This window comes from Microcaecilia unicolor, chromosome 8 (assembly GCF_901765095.1).
Source record: "Microcaecilia unicolor chromosome 8, aMicUni1.1, whole genome shotgun sequence".
Lineage (NCBI taxonomy): Eukaryota > Metazoa > Chordata > Amphibia > Gymnophiona > Siphonopidae > Microcaecilia > Microcaecilia unicolor.
Window position 1 is genome coordinate 66,168,353 of NC_044038.1, and position 24,903 is coordinate 66,193,255.

At 43.7% G+C, this 24,903-nt stretch overlaps 1 protein-coding gene across 1 annotated transcript in view; it reads right to left on the reverse strand.

Moving 5' to 3' along the window:
• LOC115476776 (deoxyribonuclease-1-like) overlaps nt 1–10,699 on the reverse strand; it is a 102,115-nt gene extending 91,416 nt beyond the window's left edge. The window contains exons 1-2 of the mRNA XM_030213356.1: nt 10,676–10,699; nt 5,615–5,781 (exon numbers count right to left, since the gene is read on the reverse strand). The gene's annotated coding sequence lies outside the window, so the exon portion shown is untranslated. The remainder of the gene's footprint in view (nt 1–5,614; nt 5,782–10,675) is intronic.
• Between the last annotated feature and the right edge of the window lie 14,204 nt (nt 10,700–24,903).

The following is a 24,903-nucleotide window of genomic DNA, read 5'->3' on the forward strand; positions in this document are numbered from 1 at the left end:
CAGGGCTCAGGGAGAGAGGGGAATTGCTGGAAAAGGATGAATGGAGGGGGCAGGGGACAGAGGAGCATGGATGGGCATGGAATGGGAGGGCAGGGCTCAGGGAGAGAGGGGAATTGCTGGAAAGGGATGAATGGAGGGGGCAGGGGACAGAGGAGCATGGATGGGCATGGATTGGGAGGGCAGGGCTCAGGGAGCGAGGGGAATTGCTGGATAGGGATTAATGGAGGGTGACAGAGGAGCATGGATGGGCATGGAATGGGAGGGCAGGGCTCAGGGAGAGAGGGGAATTGCTGGAAAGGGATGAATGGAGGGGGCAGGTGACAAAGGAGCATGGATGGGCATGGATTGGGAGGGCAGGGCTCAGGGAGAGGGAAATTGCTGGAAAGGGATGAATGGAGGGGGCAGGGGACAGAGGAGCATGGATGGGCATGGATGGGAGGGCAGGGCTCAGGGAGAGAGGAGAAATTGCTGGACATAGAGGGGAGGGAAGAGAGATGAAGGAGATGAAATGAGGGAAAAGGAAGAGAGGAGAAAAACTGCATATGGATGAAGAAAATAGGCAGAAGCTGAGGACCAGAAATGAAGAAGAAAGGAGGAAAGGAAAGAAATAAATGGAAAGGAAGCCCTGGAAACGGAGTTAAGAGGACAGATAGCAGCAGAATCAGATACTGGGCCAGCATGATCAGAAAAAGAAAGTCACCAGACAACAAAGGTAGAAAAAAAATCATTTTATTTTCATTTTAGTGTTTGGAATATGTCCACTTTGAGAATTTACATCTGCTATCTTATTTTGCAATGTATAGCAGTTTGTTTCTAAGAATATTGCTGACAATTCCTGTCAGTGTGGCAAGTGGTGAGCGATCATTTTCACGGGGGGGGGGGGGGGGGGGGCCCACCGCCAACGGTGCCGCCAACTGATAGTCTGCAGGGGGGGCGCCAACTGATAGTCTGCAGGGGGGCGCCAGAGACCCTAGGCACGGCCCTGTCTGTGCTGTGGGGCTTTATGGTAAGGGGGGGGGGAGAGTCTGGATGAGCATTTGTGTTCCTCAACAGAAACGCCCACCCAGCCTCCCCCCTTACCATACAGCCATGCAGTTTGGTTGGAACAGCTGGCCTTCTGTATGGCCACACATCACACCTATGTACCAACATTTATCTGTCACAGGTCACCTGTCATGCAATTCATATTGCTGCCTCCTCTCACATCAACCCCAGCATTTGAAAATATGTAGTGCACAAAGAGAGACACACACCCTGTTATATCAAAAGTAACAAATGTGTATTCAAATGTAACAATGCAATCAAACTGTATAATATTTCCCCCCTCCCCCCCCAAAAGTCCCTCAATGGTGCCCACGTCGTCCACCTGCAATGGCCATGCACAGCAGGCTAATGAGCAGCACCAGGAGCACTCTCACTGCACTAAGGTGCTGCTTATTAGCTTGCTGCATTGCCCCCATCTCCTGCCTCATTGCTGACACCTCCTGCAGCAACTGGGTTTGGCCATCAACCAGTTGCTGCAGGAGGTGCAGTACTGGGGCAAGGGATGGGGCTGGGGATGGGGGTAGGATTGGGGGTGGGGATGGGGGTGGGGATGGGGTGGAGACTGCAGGGGGGTGGGCCCCTCATCATCCCCCTTAAGGGGAGGCATGTCTGCCCAGGCGTCCTCCTCCTGGCCCTCCTCCTCCTGGCCCTCCTCCTGCGTCTCCAGGGCCTCCTCCTCCTGGGCCTCCTCCTCCGTCTCCTGGCCCTCCTCCTCCTGGGCCTCCTCCTCCATCTCCTGGCCCTCCTCCTCCTGGGCCTCCTCCTCCGTCTCCTGGCCCTCCTCCTCCGTCTCCTGGCCCTCCTCCTCCTCCGTCTCCTGGCCCTCCACCTGCTCCAGGCCCTCCAAATATGCGAACTTCATCCACAATATATTTCCCGTACCTGCATGTTCTGCAAGCACACTGCATGTAGTTGCGAACATCCAGATAGAGGGAACATTTAAGGAACAGTGAAAACTGTCAAGTACAGTAACGTATTATTTGTCACCACTACCGAATTCTTCGTATACTTTGGCCGTCCCTGATTTGGCCGGTTTGAACCGTAATAATGGAATGTTTAATGGCGGCCTTTTTGCTATGCTTTAGCCGGATTTAATTTGGCCGGCTTCTACCGCGATAATGGTATATCTATGGCCACCCTTATGGCTGGCCATCTTGTTCGAAAATATGGTTTGCTCCTCTGTTTCACGGAGCCGGCCATAGCGATGGCCGGCCATCTATTTGGCCGGCGCCGTTCAATAATGCCCCTCTTTGCTTTAAGTAAACTAAATTTTTGAAAATGACTGTCACTCATGTAAGTGTGCTTGTGAGTTATTAATCCAGCACAGCTAAAAAAGTTTTACAACTGCACTAGCAGAAACTGGATTATTCAGTCTGATTTTAAAAAAAAAAAGTTCCTTCAAATAAGGCCAGGTTACAATATTACTGATGTCTTTGATGTCTTCTGACTGGGTCTGCAGGTTTTGATCAAGGGAATCTCTGAAACGCTTCACTTCCATAAAGCAAAGACTACTTTATCATCATTATCAGCAGCATTAGAAGTAGTACTGTCTTCATCTGTTTCTTCATTATCATCGTCATGCTGTCCAATTACAAAGAAAGCTTTCACAAAGTTGGAATCATCGTCTGTTGTTCAAACAATTTTCTCAAAATATTTTTGAGAATTGATGCAAGAACTTCAAATGTGTGGGAATTCTTCAGTCTTAAGGCCAGACAAGCAGACTTCGTCCCTATAGACTCTTATCAGGTTGTGATTTTGGTTATATTCATGGTTTGAATATGTGTTTGCTGTTTATGCTAATCAATAAAACATTTAAAGTTGAAAAAAAGAATTGTTACCGGCTTCATCTTCATCTCCACTTTAAAGTGACCCAACATCACTGTTCTGTTTGGCTGGAGACTAGTAACCAGTTCAACAAACACAGGCAACTCCACTGTTCTTATAGATTATACTCACTGAACAGCAACATTTAAGATGAGGTGATCCACTGTTTGCTTGACAAGTTTTGCAATAGCAAAATCCTGTTTCCAGTTTTGCTGTTTTATTTGGTTTACTGAGGAATCACATTTACATCTGCCTTCCGTTTTTACTTTTTACTTTTAACTGCAAGCATCAGATATAACTGAGTACAAGTAGTACAAATTGGCAAAATTATTACTTCAGTAAAAGTAAAAGTAACATATTTTATCTTGTACTTCTTTACAAGTAAAAGTAGCAAAACATTTACATAGTTACTGCATGACATTGATCATTCCTCATTCCTTTTCTACTTCTTTCCTCTGTACAATCATTTATTCCATATTCGCCCCTATTTCTATTATCAAAAGTAATTTTTCTTTTTACCTTTGGCATATTCTTTACTTTTAACCATGGGTATACTTCCCCCTTTTTGTTAGTCTTATTCATCCCTCTTTAAAATTTATCAAATGCCATCTTTTTTATTTCTGTCTGAAATTATCCATTAGAACCAATGGTCCATCTAGCCCAGCATCCAAGAGTGGCCAATCCTGGTCTCAAGTATCTGGCAGAAACCAAATTAGCAGCAACATTCCATGCTAACAATCCCATGTCAAGCAGTGGCTTCCCCCATGTCTATCTCAATAAACTATCATATCCCGTATCTCTGTTTTACAATACAATAGACATTGTTCTATCTCAGTTTTGGTTGCTAAAGAAGAGCTGTGCCAACAGGAAAAGAATGTAACCCAGTTTCATAGGCAAAGGAGCAACTGATTTGCATATAGCAGGGCTTGCCTGTCAATTGCTTTGCCCTACAAGTGCGGCTTTGCCCATTACTGTCTCTCTGCAGTTCTGTCAATCTATTTCATTCATATTTAAAGAGTAATTCTATAACTGGGCACAAGTAGTTACATGTGCCTTGCATGCGTCAATTCACAGACAAAGCAGCACTTTCTTCCTTCAATGAGGTACTTTATTGAAACACCAATAATACAGTTGAACATTGAGAAGAAATACATCTCCCAGAGTGTTCCTGGAGCAAAAACAATCTTGCTATAAAGCGTTCATACCATGCAAAAATGCTAACATAGAAACATGAAAGGGAAATGGGACTTGATATACTGCCTTTCTGAGGTTTTTGCAACTACATTCAAAGTGGTTTACATATATTCAGGTACTTATTTTGGACCAGGGGAAATGGAGGGTTAAGTAACTTGCCCAGAGTCACACGGAGCTGCAGTAGGAATTGAACTCAATCCCACAGGATCAAAGTCCACTGCACTAACCACTAGGCTATTCCTCACTCATGGCCTAGCCAATCTGCCCATCCATGCCATATACTCTACCTATCACTCCCTTAGAGATCTTATGTACTTGATCCAAGCTTACTTGAATTCAGATACTGTTTTCATCTCTACAGCCCCCACCCAGAGGCCATTCCATGAATTCACCACCATTTCCATGAAGTAGTATTTCCTCTGAGTATCTCCTTTCACCTCCGTCCTATGTCCCCTTGTTCCAGAGCTTCCTTTCAACTGAAAGAGAAGAGACTCCTGTACATAGGTATTTAAATATCTCTATCATATTTCCCCTCTCCCACCTTTCTTTGAAAGTATACATACCAAAATATTTAAGTCTGTCCCCGTATGCTTTATGACAAACATCACTGACCATTTTAGTAGCCACCTTCTGGACCAAGTCCATCCTGTTTTTATCTTTTTGACGGTGTGGTCTCCAGAATTGTACACAATATTCTAAATGAGGTCTCACCAGAGTCTTATACAGGGGCATCATCACCTTCTTTTTTCCTACTGGTCATTCTTCTCCCTATGCACCCAAGCATCCTTCTAGCTTTTGCTGTCACCTTTTCTACCTGTTTGGCCACCTTAAGCTCATCACATATGATCACACACAAGTCCCACTCTTCTTTCAAGGACAAAAGTTCTTCATCCTTACTGTACTGTTCTCTCAGATTTTTTGCAGTCCAAATGACCCTGAGCTTTTTAGTATTAAATCTTAGCTGCCAAATTCCAGAACATTCTTCAAGCTTCATTAGATCCTTTTTCATGTTATCCACACCAACAGGGTATCTACTGTATTGCAGATTTTGGTATCATCCACAAAGAGGCTAAACTTACCAGACAGTCCTTCAGCAATATCACTTACAAAAATGTTAAAAAGAACCAGCCCAAGAACCGAACCTTGTGGCACTCCACTGGTAACATCCTTTTCCTTAGAGTGAGCTCCATTTACCATTACACTCTGTTGCCTTCCACTCAACCAGTTCCTAACCCAATCAGTCACTTTAGGGTCCATACTGAGGGCACTCAGTTTATTTATTAGTTTGCGTATGCCTTGTAGCGCTATAGAAATGATAAATAGTAGTAGTAGTCTATGCGGAACTGTGTCAAAGGCATAGCTAAAATCTAAATAAACCACATCTAGCTCTCTCCCTGCTCCAACTCTCTGGTCACCCAGTCAAAGAAATGAATCAGATTTGACAGACAAGACCTTCCTCTAGTGAAACCATGTAGCCTTGGGTCTTGTAATCTATTGGATTCCAAAAACTTGCTGTTCTCTGTTTTAAAAGCGTTTTCATTTATTTACTTACCGCAAAAGCTAGACTTTCAGTACCATCAGATGTATACCATCTGGCCCCATCACTTTATCCACCTTTAGATTAGCCATGAACACAGTTCTCTGAAAATCGTTCAAGGACTACAACACCTCCATTTCTATTTGTGTTTGTTTTCTGTGATCCTGCTCCAGGCCATTCAGCTGTGAACAAAGAACAGAAATATTTGTAAGGCAATTCTGTCTTTATCTTTATCAGCTTCTACATATTCCTACCCTTTACCTTTGAGTCTCACAATGCCAATTTTGCACTTCCCCCTATGACTAACATATCTAAAAAAATGTCTTGTTCCTCGCATTTTACCATTTGCAACTTTGCTTTACCAGCTTCTATTAGCTTTTCCATATATTGTTGCCTGCCTTCCTCTTTCTGTGATCTCTTGTAGTTTATAAAGGCTAACCTCTTTTTCCTTACCTTTTCAGCTACCAAAGTGGCCTTCTTTTCCTCTTACTTTTATTTACTTTCCTTACAAAAAGGTTTGTTGCCCTTACAATAGCTCCTTTTAGTTTTGCCCATTGTTTTCCAACTTCTTCCAGATGTTCCCATCCAGACAATTCCTTGACATAATCCCCCATCTGATCAAAGTTAGTTTTTTTTTAAGTCTAGAACCTGCACTTTTAAATGAACCCTCTCTACATCTATCTTAATATTAAGTCACACCATCCTGCAATCACTGGATGTCAGATAATTACCCACTATAACATCAGAAACACTCTCCCCATTTGTAAGTACTAAATCCAGAATGGCCCCATTCCACTTGAGTTCCATTATCAACTGCTGGAATAGAACCCCCTGTACAGAATTCAGGATCTCCCTGCTTCTAAAGGGCCCCACAATAGGGATACGCCAATCAACATCCAGCATATTAAAATCACCTATTAGTGATTAGTAGTACTTCCCCTTTCACAGCTATATTTTGAATATCTTCAATTAAATCTCTGTCCATACCTTCAGTCTGTGAAGGAGGCCTATATATCACACCAATGTAAATACATTTGCCATTCCCTCTTTCCAGATTGACCCACAGTGACTCTTCCTTATCCAGTGTGACTTTAATATTATTTTTAACATATAATGCTACTCCCTCTCCCTTTCTTCCTACCCTGTTTTTCCTGAACAGATTATAACTCGGTAACTCTATGTATTTGTTTTCTCTGCCGGAGTTGGTGAACGCCGCTACGGAACTATGTAAGCCACATTGAGCCTGCAAATAGGTGGGAAAATGTGGGATACAAATAAATAAAAAATATATAACCATATCCCAGCCATGGTTTTCTGTGAAACATGTCTCTGTGATCACCACCCAAATCAGCCCCTTTCAGCAAAGTTTCAAGATCCAAAACCCAGTGATGATCCTAGGTCAGCTACCACCCGGGTGCAGCACGACACCCCCCCCCCCCCCCCGGCGCAATGACTTGTGTTGTTGAGTTCACTATTTTAAGATCTTTATCAAAAAGTTCCATCTTTGTAGAATGTTCTGCAATTTTCATTACTAAATCATTTTGCGATTGCTTTAGCTCCGTTACTTCACCTCGCAGAATACCTGAAATTTGATGCAGGTTGGTGTTCAGTCCCTGTATTGCTTCCCACAAAGAATCCAATGTAATGGTCGATGGCTTGTTCAAAACTCCAAGATTCATGGAAGAGTCGTCAGGATTTCTTTCAGACAATACTGTCCGAGCTGGTAAACTCACTAGCGTTGACGCAGCGGCAGGGTCTCCACACGCAGCTGCTGGGGACCGACTTCCAGATTCAGCTTGCTGCTCACTCACTCCCGCGGCTTCTCTTCCCAGTCTTGGGGGGGGGGGGGCGTTATCTGGGGAGGACTTAAAGACACTCCCTCAGCACTTAGGTCAGCATGCTCTCCCGGACCTCCCAAAGCGCTTGCTCCAGCTCCTTGTATTTGGAGTCCCGACTCCTCCAACATCAGCTGCCGCATGAGAGGGGAATCAACCCTGCCTGTGGAGGTAGGCAATCTGAGTTTACCCTTCCGCTTTCCCATAACTGGTCCGTGGCTTCTCAATTGGGCCAACTTTCAGAAGGTGTCTGGAACTCTTTCCTGCACATCTGCTCAGGTGGCCATCTTGGATCAGGCTGCAGGATACTGAGCTAGATGGACCATTGGTCTGACCCAGTGCGGCTGTTCTTAGGTTCTTATGGAGTAGAGGAGTAGCCTAGTTGTTGTAAACTGCTTTGAATGTAATTGCAAAAACCACAGAAAGGCGGTATATCAAGTCCCATTCCCTTTCCCTTTATATGTACATGCCGTGTAAACCTACACAGAGCCTTGTAAAATGAGTCCCATTGGGAGTCTCTACTGGTTACCTAAAATTAGGCACCGGGTAGATGCATGCTAAGTGTGAATCCTATGTGTAATTGCAATACTAGTATATGTTGACAATTATTCACCTACCTTTTGCAGGAGCCCGTAGGCTAGATCAATGGCTGGTGTAAATGCTCATGACTTACTGGTCTCAGTCAGGCACATAACTGTCAGTATTGTATAATCTGTTCATGTAAGTGCTGGGCACACCCCTGACCCACCCAGACCCCTCCCCCTTAAAAATTTGCACTATGGATTTTGTACGCTCATGGGCTCTTTTACCAAGCTGCAGGAAAAAGGGGCCCTGCGCTGGCTATTTTTCCCGCGCGCCAGGGCCCTTTAACTGCAGTGGGTAAAAAGCCCCCAGCACACATGGCTAAACGAGGAGCCCTTACCACCACCCATTGAGATGGCGATAAGGGCTCTCATGGTAACCTGGCGGTATCTGGGCAGCACATGGCATTGCCTGATTACCGCCGGGTTACCATTGCGCAAGCTAATTCCTGAGGTTTTCTTTTTCCCCCGGAAATGGTGCACGCTCGGGCAGGATTACCGCCTGTGGCTGTGTTGGGCCGGTGGTAGTCCCAAAAGAGCGAGCAGTAAGCCCGCGTTGGGCTTACTGCTGCTCTGTAAAAGGGTCCCTCAATTTGTAGAATACCAACTAAAGGCAGTTATATGCATAACTGCAAATTAGTGTCAATTAACACCACTTATAGCCAATTATTGATTGTTAATGCCAATTGGCAGTTAATTAAGTTATGCATACAACTGACTATTCTGTAACTTGTGTGTGCAGCTTTGTAAGCAATACATTATGCATGCAAGTTTATAGAATTAAGGGGTGGTGTCTCAGTGTCTCCAATCAATCTGTTTAATCATTGCTAAAAATAAATTCATGAGACTTGAATTATTCTTTCAAAGGAACTTTCATAACTTATACCAAAAGCAAATGTTAACAGTGCCACTCTTAATGAAACTCTTTAAAAAAATTTTGCTTTGTTTTTATTCATTTCTGCTTCTACTTCAGCTGGAAAAAAAACAATTATTGAAGAAAAAGCAGAAATTGATTATTTATTTATTGTGAACATTTATATCCGCAATATACGGAATATGTAGAATACAATCAATACTGTTTTCAAAAATTCTACAATCTGCCAGTGTTTTAAGGGTGATAGTAAATTTGTAAACATGAAAGTTGGTGGAGAAAAAAGACCTCAGTGAAACCGGACACACCTCTGTTTAAAGGACATGCCTTAGATAAAGAGGGGACCTCCTTAATCATTAGTCTCAAAAAAACTCCACATACACTTCTTTCATGCTTTGAAAATTTCGGCCATAAGCCGTTACTTAGCTTGGATAGTGAAATCAACGTGATTTTCTTGATTCTGTGCGGGCTCTATGTGGCGTACAATGCAGGAGAAAGTACAACATAATAACAGAAGTGCAAAGCTGAAGAGAAGAGAGAGAGAGAGAAACAAAAGTGGGACTGAATCAATAGTTTCTTCAACAATAAGAGCGGACAAGTACTAACCTTTTTTGTTGAGAGATACAGATGAGGTATTAGTAGGAGGTTAACATCTGAGAAACATTTGATAAAATTTTTTCCAATGCCCAGCAGTGCTTTTTAACATTGTTAGCCTATAGGAAACAGCCATGATATAGTATCATGTGACCAGAGTGTGATTACACTATAAAGGCATTATGATATTCGTGGATCTGTTTACTATTCCTGTCCACTTATTTCTTGATATCAAAATAGCAAACATGTTGAAAATGATCTGTTCCTCTTAAAAATTAGAAGGTGGTTCATATCACAGCTACCTGACAATCCCTGCTGTAGCCACAGAGAAAAGTCCACATCCAACCTGAACTTTATTCTTTAGCTATGAAGGAGCTGGGCCTTTCAATACAGAGTTCCATGATTAAGTCCTAATTCTCAGTAATAACTATATTGAGTGGATTATGCTGTTGTGTCTGCAACTTTACTGGAAGAACTTCCTCAGCAGGTTTCCATATTCATTGCGCAACAACATGTAAAGCAAGTCTGAAAGCAAACAAGAAACGGTCTTACAAGCTTCTGGAAACCCATCAAGGCCTGGCCTGTATGTATCCAGTCTAAGAGCATCATACATCTGCTTCCATTCAGAACCTCTCCAAGCACTTCTACCTCAGTGGCTGATCAGTGGCCAATGAGGGCATAATGAAGTTTTGCTTGGCCCTAGCTAGGATCTTAAAGTCAAGTGCTGTGCAGCAAATGCACAGACCACACCCAACGTATGGGAAAACAATCGCACACAGAAACAGTCTTGCTGTGGCCCAGTTTCAAGGGAAATTGAGTATCAGTGTTCCAAGCACATGCAAAACTGTATGTCGCCTATACACATCTTATAAAATGAGTTGATGACAGAATGACACAGGAAGAAAGACCTATAGTCAGTTTTTTCCCACTATTTTCCTTCAGGTGTTTTACTGTTGACCTCCCAGTAGTGATCCAAGGAAAACTATAAAAAAAGAAGCACTGACTCACAGCTTTGTCTCCCCATGCAAGAACTAACTTCCTGGCACCAAAATTGCTTCTCATGAAGCAATTTTGAAGTAGCATCTCAAATCTAAGGATGACATTGTACCCATGCATAGTTTTATATTACAGGAGTTCAATAAACATCTTCCTAAGAACATCTGAATATATAACTGGCAGTACTGCATTGACTTACCGGAATGGGCAGACAGTCCAGTGCAAAAGTGCAGTGGATATTACTGTGTACCTCAGTACAAAAGACCTGGTTAATGATTAGTACATAAAGACTCGAGCAGTTGAAGATAGGGAAGGATGTTGGAAGGTAGCCAAATGTTTGACCTTCTCCAAAGTTTTACCCATGTGCAACAATGAGAAGAGGAAACTGCCTTCACAAATAATTTCAATTCAATTGGCAGACATCAATTAAAGCATTACTTCCCTGAAGATGCCTGAGGGTGAAACGGGCCCTGTTGGGTACAGAAAAGTGTGCTGAATGTTATACAAGATTTTATATATAAAAGAAACACCAAAATAACATTTTTGTTGAATAAATGATGAATAATTAGTAAAGATTGGTGAAAGGGTTTTTGCCAATGATAGATTGAGGTCTAGTGTGGACAGCCCTGAGAGAGCTTTTAATGAGCACCAAAGGAGTATTCCACAGACCGGTCTGCTAGGGTGCTGTATTACCACGGACCTCTGAGGCTTTTCCCTTTCTTTTCATATAAGTTGTTTGAGAGAGCTGTTTGGTATCAGTTATATCATCCACTTAGGGTTGGTAGTTTGATAATTGTATGTAGATTGAGGGTCAATTTTGATAAAAATGGAAAAAAGAGAACAAAAACTAACAGAGAGAGAAGATGGGAATTGTATTGTAGACTCCAGACGTCTTCTTAACAAAATCACAGACCTGGACTACATCATGAAGGAGGCAGACCTGGATATAACTGTGATATGTGAAAGCAGATAAAGGCCATGCAGCCTGTCCAGTCTGCCTATCCACAGCTCTACAACCCTTTTCTCTTCCTCAGAGAGCTCTGTACTTGTCCCATGCTTTCTTGAATTCAGATACTGTTCTTGTGTTTCAGAACTGCTGCACTGTTGGCAGCAGCACTGGCTATAGGAGGAAAGAGGGTCGGGAGTAAAGAACAAGCTCCCACTGTTGTGATCAGGATTAATCAGTCCTGGGTTGTGGGGGGGGGGGGGGGCTGGGGTTGAGGCTTATACTTGAGCTATAAAGGATCTGATGCTGGGGCATAGGCTTAGAGAAGGAGGTTAACACTGCAGATGTTGGGAAAGTGAGAAAGGAGGGTCAGAGGAATGGGGGCTGGTGCAAAGAGGAAGAAAAGGAAGTAGACAGGTTATTCCTTGGTAAGGGAGAAAAGAGGCAGAAAGGAAGATACAGGGAACATGAGGATGTGGGAGCACAGGTACAAATCAAAGTAGGGTATACACAAAAAGCAGCAAATATGAGTTATCTTGTTGGGCAGACTGGATGGACCGTGCAGGTCTTTTTCTGCCGTCATCTACTATGTTACTATGTTACTCTGGGATTGGGTGGGAAAAAGACTAACTGGCTGGGTATTGGGAATGTAAGTGGGGACGGGTGGAATTGTGAGGACAGGGATTGGATTGGTTAGAAGAGTGGGGACTGGCTGGGGGGAATAGTGAGAACTTAGAAACTGAGCAATGATTTTGAGCACAATGGGAACTAGGTGATTGGGTGAGGGGTATGAGCAGGGCTATGAGACTAGTGCAGAAAGCTGGGGAGGGGTGATGGATTGAAGGACATGACATGAAGAGGTTGGGAGGCAGTTGAAAAGGATAGAAGACTATAGAAAGGTTGAAAAGCAAATGAAGGGGACAAGATTTTGAAGGAGGTGAGAAAGAGTAGAAACGGCAGTAAAATGGGGAATGGGAGGATTAGGCAGAAAAAGGGGCTTGAGGTGGCAGGGATAAGCAATAGGGAAGGAGGTGGGGCTGAAGAGAGGCAGAAGTAGATGAGGCTAGGGAGGGGAATAAGTACAGAGGATGAAAATGGGAAACTAGAAAGTGGGTGAAAGACAGAGAGAATAGGAGGCTGGAGAAGAAAGGAGACAGTGGTGGGGAACAGGGAGACTAGTGAGATGAGCACCTCCCCAAATAGATCTCAATTGGTAAAGTAGTCCTGCCTACAACAGACAAAGGGATCCACCTATCCGGCTGACAGGCCCAACACCTAAATGGAATCAGTGAACCCACTCCTCTCCAGGCCTAACCCATGAAATAATTAAAAAAAATGAATAAAGCTTGAAGCTTGGAAGGTCTTACTCTTACTTTTCATTCATACTCAGAGTGGGGAAAAAAGTACAAGTTAATCCATATAAATATTCTACAATATCTATATATATAAAAGGCACCACCAACGTTCTATGAAGCCTCCAGCCGGAAGTGTGAAGCGCCAGAGATATCCGGTTTCCCCATGAGTGAAGGAAAACAGCACAGCACAAAATCTCTGTAACAGTGAAGGACTCAGAGGGGGGAGGGGAGAGAGATGCCCTCACTCTCTCTGTAACACAAACATAGAACAGCAGGAAACTTAACACTGAAGGACTGGACTCTGAGGGGGGAAGGGGGAGGGAGAGAGGGCAGAGGGCAGAGGGCAGGGACACACACTCCCACATGCACACTCTGAAGAAAACCTTGCTAGCCCCTGTTTCATTTGCATCAGAAACGGGGCTTTTTTACTAGTATTTATTAAAGCATTTAGTAATCCTTCTTCCCACTGGATTTATTCTTTTTATACAAACATCATCACACAGTCCTCTGAAGATACAAATTATTTCCCAGCACCCTTTCAGGTATGCAAATTAGTTCTTCAATGGCTGCTAATGCTGCCTTTCGCTTAAGAAAGGCAAAAACCTTTAGTTGTTGCATCACTTCTGCCTTAATCCCACAGGCTTCTTAGTGACCTTCTGATACTTCCTATCATGTTTAAAACATGCAATATTCTTCTTTCATTATCCAAACTTGTATTTTGAATTAATCTGCTTTACTTTCACATTGTCATTCCAAACATTAGCAGCATACAGCCAACTTGGCTTCTTTTTCTCACGCACTACACCCTTTTCTTCTCCCTGCGTTCTGTCCCTTTTGATACCTTTACTTCTGAAGGTGGAAGCAACTAAAGGGGGAAGGTCCCACCTACATGGCTTCTTCCCCCCCCCCCCCCAAAAAATCTTCCCCATGACTATTCTCAAACAAAAAGTGCAGCCAAAATATCAGAGCATTTATTCTCAAAGCAAATTGCAAACAGTTCATGCCAATTGTCTTTCCTCTAAAGTCCATCATCTCTAATAGAGAGTTCAACAGGAGTTAGTACCAGCGCTCTCAGGGTTTCTGGCTCAGGGCAAGGCTTTACATTGTTCATCTGAATTCCCATGGCAGGCTTTTCTCTCAAAGTTTCTCAGCAATCCAATCCCTGAGTCCTCACTCACAATTCTACTCAGCTCCTGAGTCCCCCCCACTTACATTCCCAATACTCAGCCAGTCAGTCTTCTTCCCTCTCAATCCCAGAGTGTCCCACATCCCTCTCTCCCTCCCTTTCCTTAAACTAGGGAAGGTTATCCTGCTTATAATCGAACGAGAAAAATGCCCAAGTTCCGACCTAAATCGGGAGATGGACGTTTATCTCACAAAAACGAATAACGCGGTATAATCGAAAGCCCAACTTGGACGTTTTCAACTGCACTCCATCGTGGAAGCGTACAAAGTTGACGGGGCGTGTCGGAGGCGTGGTGAAGGCGGGACTGGGGCATGGTTATCACCCGAACAGAGATGGGCGCCTTTCGCCAATAATGGAAAAAAAAGTATGCGTTTGTAGCTAGAATTTAGGGCACTTTTCCTGGACCCTGTTTTTTCACGAATAAGTCACCAAAAAGTGCCCTAAATGACCAGATTACCACCAGAGGGAATTGGGGATGACCTCCCCTGACTCCCCCAGTGGTCACTAACCCCCTCCCATCACAAAAAATGATGTTTCACAACTTTTTATTTTCACCCTCAAATGTCATACCCACCTCCCTGGCAGCAGTATGCAGGTCCCTGGAGCAGTTGTTAGGGGGTGCAGTGGACTTCAGGCAGGTGGACCCAAGCCCATCCCCCCCTACCTGTTACAATTGTGCTGCTTAATGCTTAGTCGTCCAACCCCCCCAAGCCCACTGTACCCACATGTAGGTGCCCCCTTCACCCCTTAGGGCTATAGTAATGGTGTAGACTTGTGGGCAGTGGGTTTTGAGGGGGCTCAACACACAAGGGAAGGGTGCTATGCACCTGGGAGCTCTTTTACCTTTTTTTTTGTTTTTGTAAAAGTGCCCCCTAGGGTGCCCGGTTGGTGTCCTGGCATGTGAGGGGGACCAGTGCACTACGAACAAATGCCTTGGATTTATTCGTTTTTGAGCTGGGCGCTTTCATTTTCCATTATCGCTGAAAAACAAAAACACCCAGCTCACAAATTGTCAAATAAAACATGGACGTCTATTTTTTTCGAAAATACGGTTCGGTCCGCCCCTTCACGGACCCGTTCTTGGAGATAAACGTCCATGGAGATAGACGTTTTCGTTCGATTATGCCCCTCCACATATCCTACAGGAGAACTAACGTCTCTCCTCTTGTTGCAGGAATGGATGCATGAATTTGTGATGCTTCAGGAGTCAGACAGCACACACCAGTATGAGAGAAAAATCTTCTTTATTTGCCAGCAAACAAAGCAAGACATCAGTTCTAGCTCTCTTCTCTTTCTCTCAGCTCTCTGTGTCTTTGTCTCAGCTGCTTCTCTTCTTATGCTGTCTTCTCCTTCTTCTGTCTGTTCCTTCTGTCCTTCTCTTTCTTCTGAGCTCCTTCTGACGTAAACTGCTTCTGCTCCTACTTAAATAGGGTCCTAAGCCCTCCTCCTAGCCTAGCCCCCTTTACTCCCAATTGGTTAAGAAATTGATTGGCTACCTTGCCTCAACCAATCATTACTTTTGAAATATCAGTTACATAGGTTCCAGACATCCTAAACTGACCTCTGACCTGGGGCCCCTTAAGCCAGACATTTGGTCTCCAGTCTCTTACATGTTATTATGATTGATTTCTCATATTCCTAGTACTAACTGCTAACTAAACTCTGGCATTCATTAAAGGGGTCAAAAGCCAATCTTACTTAATAGCATACATATCAGGTTATTACTTCCAGGAGGCCAGTCCTACACTTAGCTATAATTAATCAAGGAGAAGAGAGCTGACTAGTTCTGACCTCTTCACCTATCAGCTTATACATTGAACCAGCCAGAACTATGGCTAAGTCAAACCACATGTTGATCTCTTCAATGCAGTCCTTGCTTGACCTCTTAAACAGCAGACAAAGAGTAATACAGAATTTAACAGATATTCTACACAGACACAAACCTTATTAATTTACACAGAATCAGTATTTCTTATAAGACATATTCTAAATATCAAAAACTTGTAAATACTAATCTATTGCCTCTCTCTCTCTAAATAGTATTTTCTATCTAAGCATTTTAAACTACAATTAATCATATGTCTGGCTCATTCCTTTATTCATTCATAATAGTTTACAGCTGTGCCAGCTAGCATTGGCAATTCACAAGGGACAGAGTTTCATTTCTCACTGACCTTTCCTAACCTTAGCTCGGCCAAGCTAGACATTGAAATAATATGAACCATCTGGCATACCTTCACTTTAGTTGCAAAGTAAAAAGTTGAAATTTGAAATAAGAATTCAATTCAAATACCAAGCTTTTAACAGAATTAACCCTTCATATGATTTCTTATATATATATAATTATGCCCATGGCTGCTTCACTCTCTCTCTCTGTGATTGGAGCATTAAACCCCTTGGATGGAGACAGGAAGACCCACTTGCTGGAACGTTCGCCAACTGTCTGCCTTGGGCTTCCCTCTCCCAGCCTTTAAAGAGACACACATACACATTCCCTTCCATTATTCTAGGGTCTATTGGGCTACTAAAACCCCTTTCCAATAAGGAGATACTGCCCCAGGTTTTCCTGAGCTTCTCTACTCTCTGAGCTGGTGATTCCATTGCCTTCCAGGATATATAGTTTCTGACTTTCCCTGCTACAGTGACAAGCAATGGCCACTTGCTTGTCACACTAGGGATGTAAGAATAGGAAATAGAAAGCTGGTAAGGTAAGTAGCTGAAAGATAAAAAAGAGGGAGACTGAAGTTACACAGAGAAATCAAGTAAAAGTTAAGCAGCATGGCTAATAAGGAAGAGTTTGGTGGGACACCCCTAGAAGACACATACAGCTTGGAAATTAGGGACATGCCTTCATTTGAAATGCCATAGGAAGTGTCAACTACATTTTTAGCCTGAAACAATAGGACAAAACTTTAAATTTAGGTCCCTATTTACTAAGGTATGCTAGCGTTTTTAGTGTGTGCTAAAAATTATCACATGCTAACCGTATAGATGCCCCTAGGAATATTATGGGCATCTACACGATTAGTGCGCACTAATGCTTAGCGTGTGCTAAAAACGCTACAACTTAGTAAACAGGACTCTTAGGTTTTTTTACCTAGGAGTGTGCAAAACAAAACAAACACTAAACTAAAGAAAAATTCTAATAAATGACACGGGAACTAAACAAAACACAAGGTTTTGGGTTGCACATTGGGAATATCATCATTGTATGTGCCCTATGCTTCCTCCCAGAAAGGTAAGAATGAAGCCACTGTAAGACTGTACCACTAATTTCAATGGCTGCTTGTTTTGAAATAAGAATACTAGGAACTACTGACTGGAAGGCAGTTGCCACATCAAGAAAAATTAGTAAATAAGCCCTGATTTTGGTTTCTAAACACCTTAGAAGACAATCAAGTAAAGACTCTGGACTGTGTCCTTTTCTAAAACCACATTGCCATGGATCAAAAATACTATTTCATCAAGTGGCCTCACAACCTGTTAAATAATTTTTGCCTATAAAAGATACATTAGCGACTGGTCGCTCTTTCTGAGAACAACTCATTTTTTAAAGTAAAGATTTAACCAATGCTACTTTTACAGTATCTGGCATAACTACAAAGCTAAGTGAAGAACATTCAAAAAATGCTCTAATTTAAACTTAACAACTTAACTAAATAAATTGTAATTTATCTCATGGGGATGTAGCTGGTTAAATATTTTGTCAAATTTGTATAATTATCTCAAAATCAGGAAGCAAGAAAACTTAATGTAAAAGGGCCCCTATCTAAAAGTAACTGAACCTGATTATGGGGTCAGGAAAACTCCTCACCAGAATATAATTTCAAGTTCATCTTTATCTGATATACAGAGATTTTGTTTAGAATCTCTGGCTCTTGATCTTTTGGCTGAGAGAGATGCTTCCCTCTGTTGGGGAAAATCTGGAACTGCAGGTCACAGTCTCCAAAGGGCTAAAATCAGAGAAAGAAAAAGAGCTAAACTCACAATTGGCGCTGGAAACATGCTTAGGATGAGAGGTGCTTGGGAACATGCTCAGGGCAAGGCCTTCAGGACCACAGTCAGTGCCCAGGGCCTAGCAGCTGAGAGGCTCCTGGGAGCATAATCGGCACTTGGAGCCTAGGGAGAGGTGAAGGCTCCAGGGACTGCAATCGGTACTTGGAGCCCAGAGGAAGTGAAGGCTCCTGAGAGTGCAATTGGTGTTCAGAACTCAGGCTGACTCAGTCCCTTGAGACCATCCAGCAGCCATTGATCCAGAGTGCTCCAGCAGGATGGTGAGATCTGGGGGACCTGGTGGGTTTGGATAGGGGGGAAGATGCAGTAAAGGAGCAAAAGGGGCACAGGTAATACTGTATAAAAGTCTTAATATAGGGCCAGGAAGATGTGTTTAAAAATACTACATTGACAAGGAGAATTAATTAGGTTCAAAGCACTGTTTAAAGGTTGCTTATAGAAGACTTAATATGTTGATTATCACAAATATTTCTGATAAGCAAATGTCTTAATGCTTTCATATAGTATATGTTGTAAATAGTTCAATAAACCATTTGATATTTCATCCAGCCTTGTTAACATTAGTCTTTTTGAATTTCTTGGGGAGAAAAGAGGGAAATCCCATCCATTTACACGTCTTCTCCAGTTGGAGGCACCAGACACCAACTATTCTGAGCCTGCCCAAGGGAGACTACAGCCATATCGGCCCCAAACCCAAGGACACCCACAAGGGGGCATTACAAATAGAATCCCCAAAAGGCCACACAGTTGACAATCCTAGCTTTTCTGAGTCCTAAGCATTCCTAAGCACCCCTAAACTTTGAGGCACTTGGCAGGCACATGCCTAGTTTGCATATGTTTTAATCTGGCCCTAGAAATGATTCTATAGTAAAAGCCAGTACACCACGTCGAAACAAGTAGATTAGGACACACAAAGGGAAGATCCTGTCAGGTAAACCTGACTGAGTACTTTAATGAGATGACAAACATGGTGGACCAGGCAGGTGATGGGCAATTCTATAACTTAGCACCTGCATTTACATGCCACTTGCTTGTCTAAACATACAGAATACCAGCTCTTTCACAAGTAAGCGTACACTTGTACATTAGTGGTAGCAAAGCGACTGCTAGTCTGTAAGGGTAATCATAAGAGGCATAGCATGTAAATGCAAGAGGGCATTCATATGGACAGAGCATGGAAGGGTCATAGGTGGTGCTGCCACCTACAGGCAGTAAGTCACATGCACCCTTGCTGCATTTAGGCCCCCCCAGATGCCACATCTATGACTGGTGTAACTGTGGGTGCATGAATGTAAGGTGCACTGATACTTGGTTGCACTTGTATTCTAGAATGGAATCTGATCTCCAAGATGCATAAAATAGGCTCTTACCAAAGAAGTTTTATGACAGGAGATGGCATGCCATCAAAAAGTTGAAGCCATCTCCCCTGTGCAGCTGCCATATTGTGTGACCCCAAACATTCGCAGACACTATTGAAAACATAGCAAACTTGTGAGGTTTAAGACTGCATATGTATGTTTTTTTTAATTTGACAGCTTTTTTTATGTATTTGAACACTTCCCACATGTAACCCAGATTTTTCTTTAACCTCTGGGGAGATCCCCACAACTCAGCCCCAAGGCTCAGGCAGAGCCAGGGTCTTTCTTACAGCTGCCCCTACAAACATTGAGCCTCCCACGGCTCCAAAAACAAGTCTGCCACTCTGGAGCACATGCCCCAGGACCCCCCAGAGGTTAAAAAAACCCTTTGGGTTACATATGGGAAGAATAGACCAGATAGGCTTGTGCTATCTCCTGTCATAAAACCTCCTTGGCTATTACCATGCAGCATTAGGGCACCTAGAAAGAGGCACCCACATTGTGGATGTTGTCTAACAGTTGTGAATGGAGTTACTTTCTTGGAGAGGATTTTCACATGAAACTAGAATTAGCATATTGGAAGCAATGGCTTTTTTCCTTTCAAACTACACTGCACAGATTCTTAGATAGTAGGCTGGCCAGCTGTCTTGAATTCCGTTTTCATCACCACTCTCTCCATGAAGAAATATTTCCTCACCTTCATCCAGTGGAGTGATGGTAAAAGTTTAACAACAGGTTCTCCTCCCCCCCCCCCCCCCCCCCGCCCCAAGAATTAAATTTTGTTATTTTAGTTTTCCCCTCCAATGGAAATCCAGGAGTACATTAACAATTTGCTGATGTAGTGAGGAAAACAATAATGGTGCAGTTTTAGCATTTTGAGTATAAAAGATATTGAGTCTATTGCAATCTGATTTTGGAAATTAGTTGTCCAAAGCTGCAGCTTGCTTGGTTGATCATAAAGTCCCAAAACATGGAGCCTCACTGTCTGGCTTCTTTTGTTCTCAGAGCTCTGGTCAAAAGGTATGTTAATCAGGAGCAATTGAGAAACAAAAGGGCTATTGGGCCATTTGGTCCATTTCATCCTCTGATTCCTGAAGGGGAGGGGGGAAGTTCTCAGAGGTCAGAAGCTGGTTTAATATTATGTCAAGCTGGTTTCATATTAATATAAGTATGTCCAGCAATAATTTTGACTTCCAGCAATCCTGACAGCGGGGACGACCAAAGTTCCTGGGGGCGTGTCAGAGGTGTAGCGAAGACGGGACTGGGGCGTGCCTAACAGAGGGGTGTCCTCAAGCGATAATGGAAAAAAGAAGGGCGTCCCTGATGAACACTTGGCCAACTTTACTTGGTCCTTTCTTTTTACAACCAAGCCACAAAAAGGTGCCCTAAATGACCAGATGACCACCGGAGGAAATCTGGGATGAACTCCCCCAGTGGTCACTAACCACCTCCCACTCTGGGGGGGAATTATGTGTGTGTCAACGGAGGCATAACAAAGGCATGGACGTCCTTCTTTCAAACATTTTGGATGTCCTCAACTGTCCCCCCCCCCCCCCCCCACTGGGATGGCCAAATTTCAAGGGAGTGGCATGGCTTGGAGTGGAGGAGTGGCCTAGCAGTTAGAGCTGGTCTTGCAATCCAGAGGTGGCTAGTTCAAATCCCACTGTTGCTACTTGTGATCCAAAATCCAAATAAATAAAGGGGGTGTCGGAGGCATAGCAGGCATGGACATCCTTCTCACAGAAACATCCAGGCATGGACATCCTTCTCACAAACATCCACATTTTGGACGGTCCTCGCAGGAACAGAGGCATACAAATATCCAGTGTACCTGAATGTAACTCACCTTGAGCTACTACTGAAAAAGGTGTGAGCAAAATCTAAATAAATAAATAGCGAAGGACGTCCTCAACTGCCATCGCGGAGGCATAGCGAAGGACATCCTTCACCTATACTCTAAAAAAAAAGACAAAAGTTTTTAAAGTTGTTTTTTTCAGGGTGGGAGGTGGTTAGTGACCACTGCATGCCTTTTTCCATTCAGTTAGTGCATCAGTTAGTCCACTGCAGTGCCCCCTAGGGTGCACGGTTGGTGTCCTGGCATGTCAGGGGGACCAGTGCACTACAAATGCTGGCTCCTCCCACAACCAAATGACTTGGATTTGGTCATTTTTGAGATGGGCGTCCTCGGTTTCCAATATCGCCGAAAACCGAGGATGACCACAGGGGTGTGCTGGTAAATTTTTAACAACAGGCTCTTTCTCCGGACATAGCCAGCTCTGTAGTCGGAAGAGCCAGGAGTGGCCGTGGGTGGGGGGTGGGGGGGAGCAACACTTGCCTCTCTCTCCTCCCTCCCTTCGTGCGGGCATGCTAGGCATACCTTTGCTGGCAGCCAATAAATGGACTGCCATCACTCCCAATGTCTTGCTCAGAGCAGCATGCTGGAACTTCTCTCACATGCTTGAGAAGTCCCAGCCTGCTGCCAGAGCTGGAAACAAGGAGCGGGGAGCAGCAGCAGTCTAATTACTTGGCTGGCAGGGCTCAGCATCCTTACCAGCAAAGTAACAGATAATTCAGCAGGGGGCCCAAGCCCACATTTTGGGAGCCAGTTGTTAAAGTAGACATGGAGGGCCCTACTTTAACAACCGGCTCCCAAAATTCTTAAAAACTTAACAACCGGCTCTTGCGAGCCTGTGAGAGCCTGCTCCAGCACACCACTGGATGACCATCTCTAAGGTCGACCTAAATGTTGAGATCTGGGCATCTCAGACCATATTATCGAAACAAAAGATGGACGCCCATCTTGTTTCGATAATACGGGTTTCCCCGCCCCTTCACTGGGACATCCTTAGAGATGGGTGCCCTTAGAGATGGTCATCCCCCTTCGATTATGCCCCTCCACATTACTATGTATGCGTCTACTTTAGGCGTTGGCATTTACACCAAGTTTTACTTGGTGTAACTGCCCACAATGAAATTTAGTCACGCGAATGGGCACTAGGCGTACTCTATAAACCGCGCCTAAATTTAGGCATAAAGTACATCTAAATTTAGTTGTGCTTGATAGAATACGCCTAGGTGTATTTCGTTTCAGCACTGATTTTGTAGGTGTCATATATAGAATCTAGTCCTAAGGTCTAGAATAGTGCCTAAGTGTAGTTACACATGTAACTACAAATTAGTGACAATTAACATCATATAAGGGCTATTATTGGTATTTAAGGACTATGGGCATCTAATTTAACAATTAAGTTAGGTGTATAACCGGCACTGTTCTATAAATTGCACACACCAATTTGTACGCTAGTTGGAAATTTGAGCGTGCAACTTTATAGAATGAGAGGTTTGTGTCTTATTTTTGTTGGTGCTCTGCTCTAGCGCTTTACTTAAGATTGTTGCCTTAGACATATCTGTAAGAGGGTTTTGTATATAGCAGAAACTAGAGCTGACCCAGAGTCCAAAGAAATCTTTTTTAAAATAGACCTGACGTGGCCACGTTTCACCAAACAGAAAGGTCTGGGGGAGGGCCCTTCTCATTATCAAGGTGGGCTTTGCATAGCAGCCTACCTCTACAGTCTGGTACCTGTGTTTTTCAGGAATGTGATAAATCTATTTATAAAGTCTGCTGAAACCTTGACATTTACCATTTATTAATGCTCTTGTCAATTCTCCATAACACTAACAGTGACTTGATGGTATATGCATACTTACATAAATTTAAAACACTTGCACAGTTGCATGTATATTGTGTTGTTGTGTGATGGATAGTAAAACTATATACTTAAGGGCATTCCTTCATACCATCCTCTCAATATTCATCTCCTGTCATATTGCCCATGCATTAACCCTCTCCAAGCCTGCCTTCCCTTCCTCTCGCCGTTTGGAGAGTGAAGTGGAAAGCTGCTGCTTCTCACTGCACTGTGTTCATATGTTTCTCAGGAGCTGCTTTTTTGGTTGTCTTGAAAACTTGTTTTACTAGCCAGGGGAAGTGCTGCTTGATCCCCTTGTTAGTTGTGTGTCAATAATCCTCTGATGCAGCCTGTTTGGCAAAACGGGGCTACGTCGGGTCTGTTTTAATAAAGATTTCTTTGGACTCCTGGTCTGCTCTGGTTTCTGCTTCTTGCTCTCTGTAGACCTGGAGCCTCTCTTTTTTGAGGGTTTTGTATACACAAAGAGTTTCATAGCTTTGAGAATTGTGTAGGTATTAATGTGAAAGAATGCAATGTCTAAATCTAATCTCTGAATTTGATGGAGCTTCCAGGGATAGGAGAAGCTGGAGCAGACAAAGAGGGAGGCCAGTGACAGCTCTGTGCTTTTCAGACTCAGGATTCAGCTGAATGCAGGGTTAGTGGGGAGAAAAGGAGGAAGGGACGGCAGGCTACGTGAGGGTGAATGCATGGGCAATATGAGAGGGGATGAATATTGGGAGGATGGTAAGAATGCTGGGAATGAAGAAATGCCCCTACTATGTCCATGTGGGCCTGTCCTAAAAATATAGTTGGGGGAATGCATGTCATGGTCATTTCTTCCCTGTAAGTCCTGGAGATACTGTAGTTGGGTAGGGCCTCGGAAAGAGGTGCTGTGATACTGGATGCAGAGTTGTGGGACGGAAGAGGGAAAGGGAAGTGAACTGCTTAGCAGTACAGGATGCTATGGAGGCAGGGATGGATCACACGTTTGTGGGTCCCTGGAGGAACCCCTCCCCCTTCCCAGTCACAACTGCCATGTATATAGTTTTACTTTCCATCACACAAGGAACACAATATACATGCAATGTATATAAGTATGCATATAACAACAAGTCACTGTTAGTGTTATAGAAAATTGACATGAGCATTAATAAATGGTAAATGTCAAGGTTTTAGCACAGTTTATAAATAGATTTATCACACTCCCAAAAAACACAACCACCAGACTGTAGAGGTAGGCTGCTACGCAAAGCCCACCTTGATAGTGAGAAAAGCCCTCCCCCAGATCTTTGGGCCCCTGGGCCTGGGTCCAATAGGCCCATGCAGGGATCCATCCCTATACGAAAGCAGCAGTATTTGGAGGGGTACGGAAGCGGGCAGCAGTGTTCGGGAGCAGTAGATCTGGAGAGTGGCAGGGGTAAGGGGCAGCAGTTTAAAAGGCAGTATCTGAATAGGTAGAAGTGGAACTGCAGCATTAGCAGCCTGGTGGTAGGGTGGGAAGGAAAGATGTTAGCACTATAACTCAGCATTTTTCAACCTGTGTGCCACAAGTGCTCCCCAGGTGTGCCACAGAGTCTGCGAGAATCCCACGGAAATCCTCTCCAGGTCATAGACGTCGCCTCACTATCTTCCTCTTCCCATCCCTTGGGTCTCTTTCCTCTCTGCCGCAATTCTACGAACTTTGCAGTTGCTGGCAACTATTGGAAAATGCCTTCCTCTGGCCAGCCCTGGGGTCTTTCCTTTTGTCGCATAGGAAGAATGTGGCAAACGGAAAGCTTCCAGATGGCCAGAGGAAGGCCTGCTCTAATGGCTGCCGGCAACTGCAAAGTTTCTAGAATCGCAGCAGAGAGCATAGGGAGACCTTAGGGGTACGACAACAAAA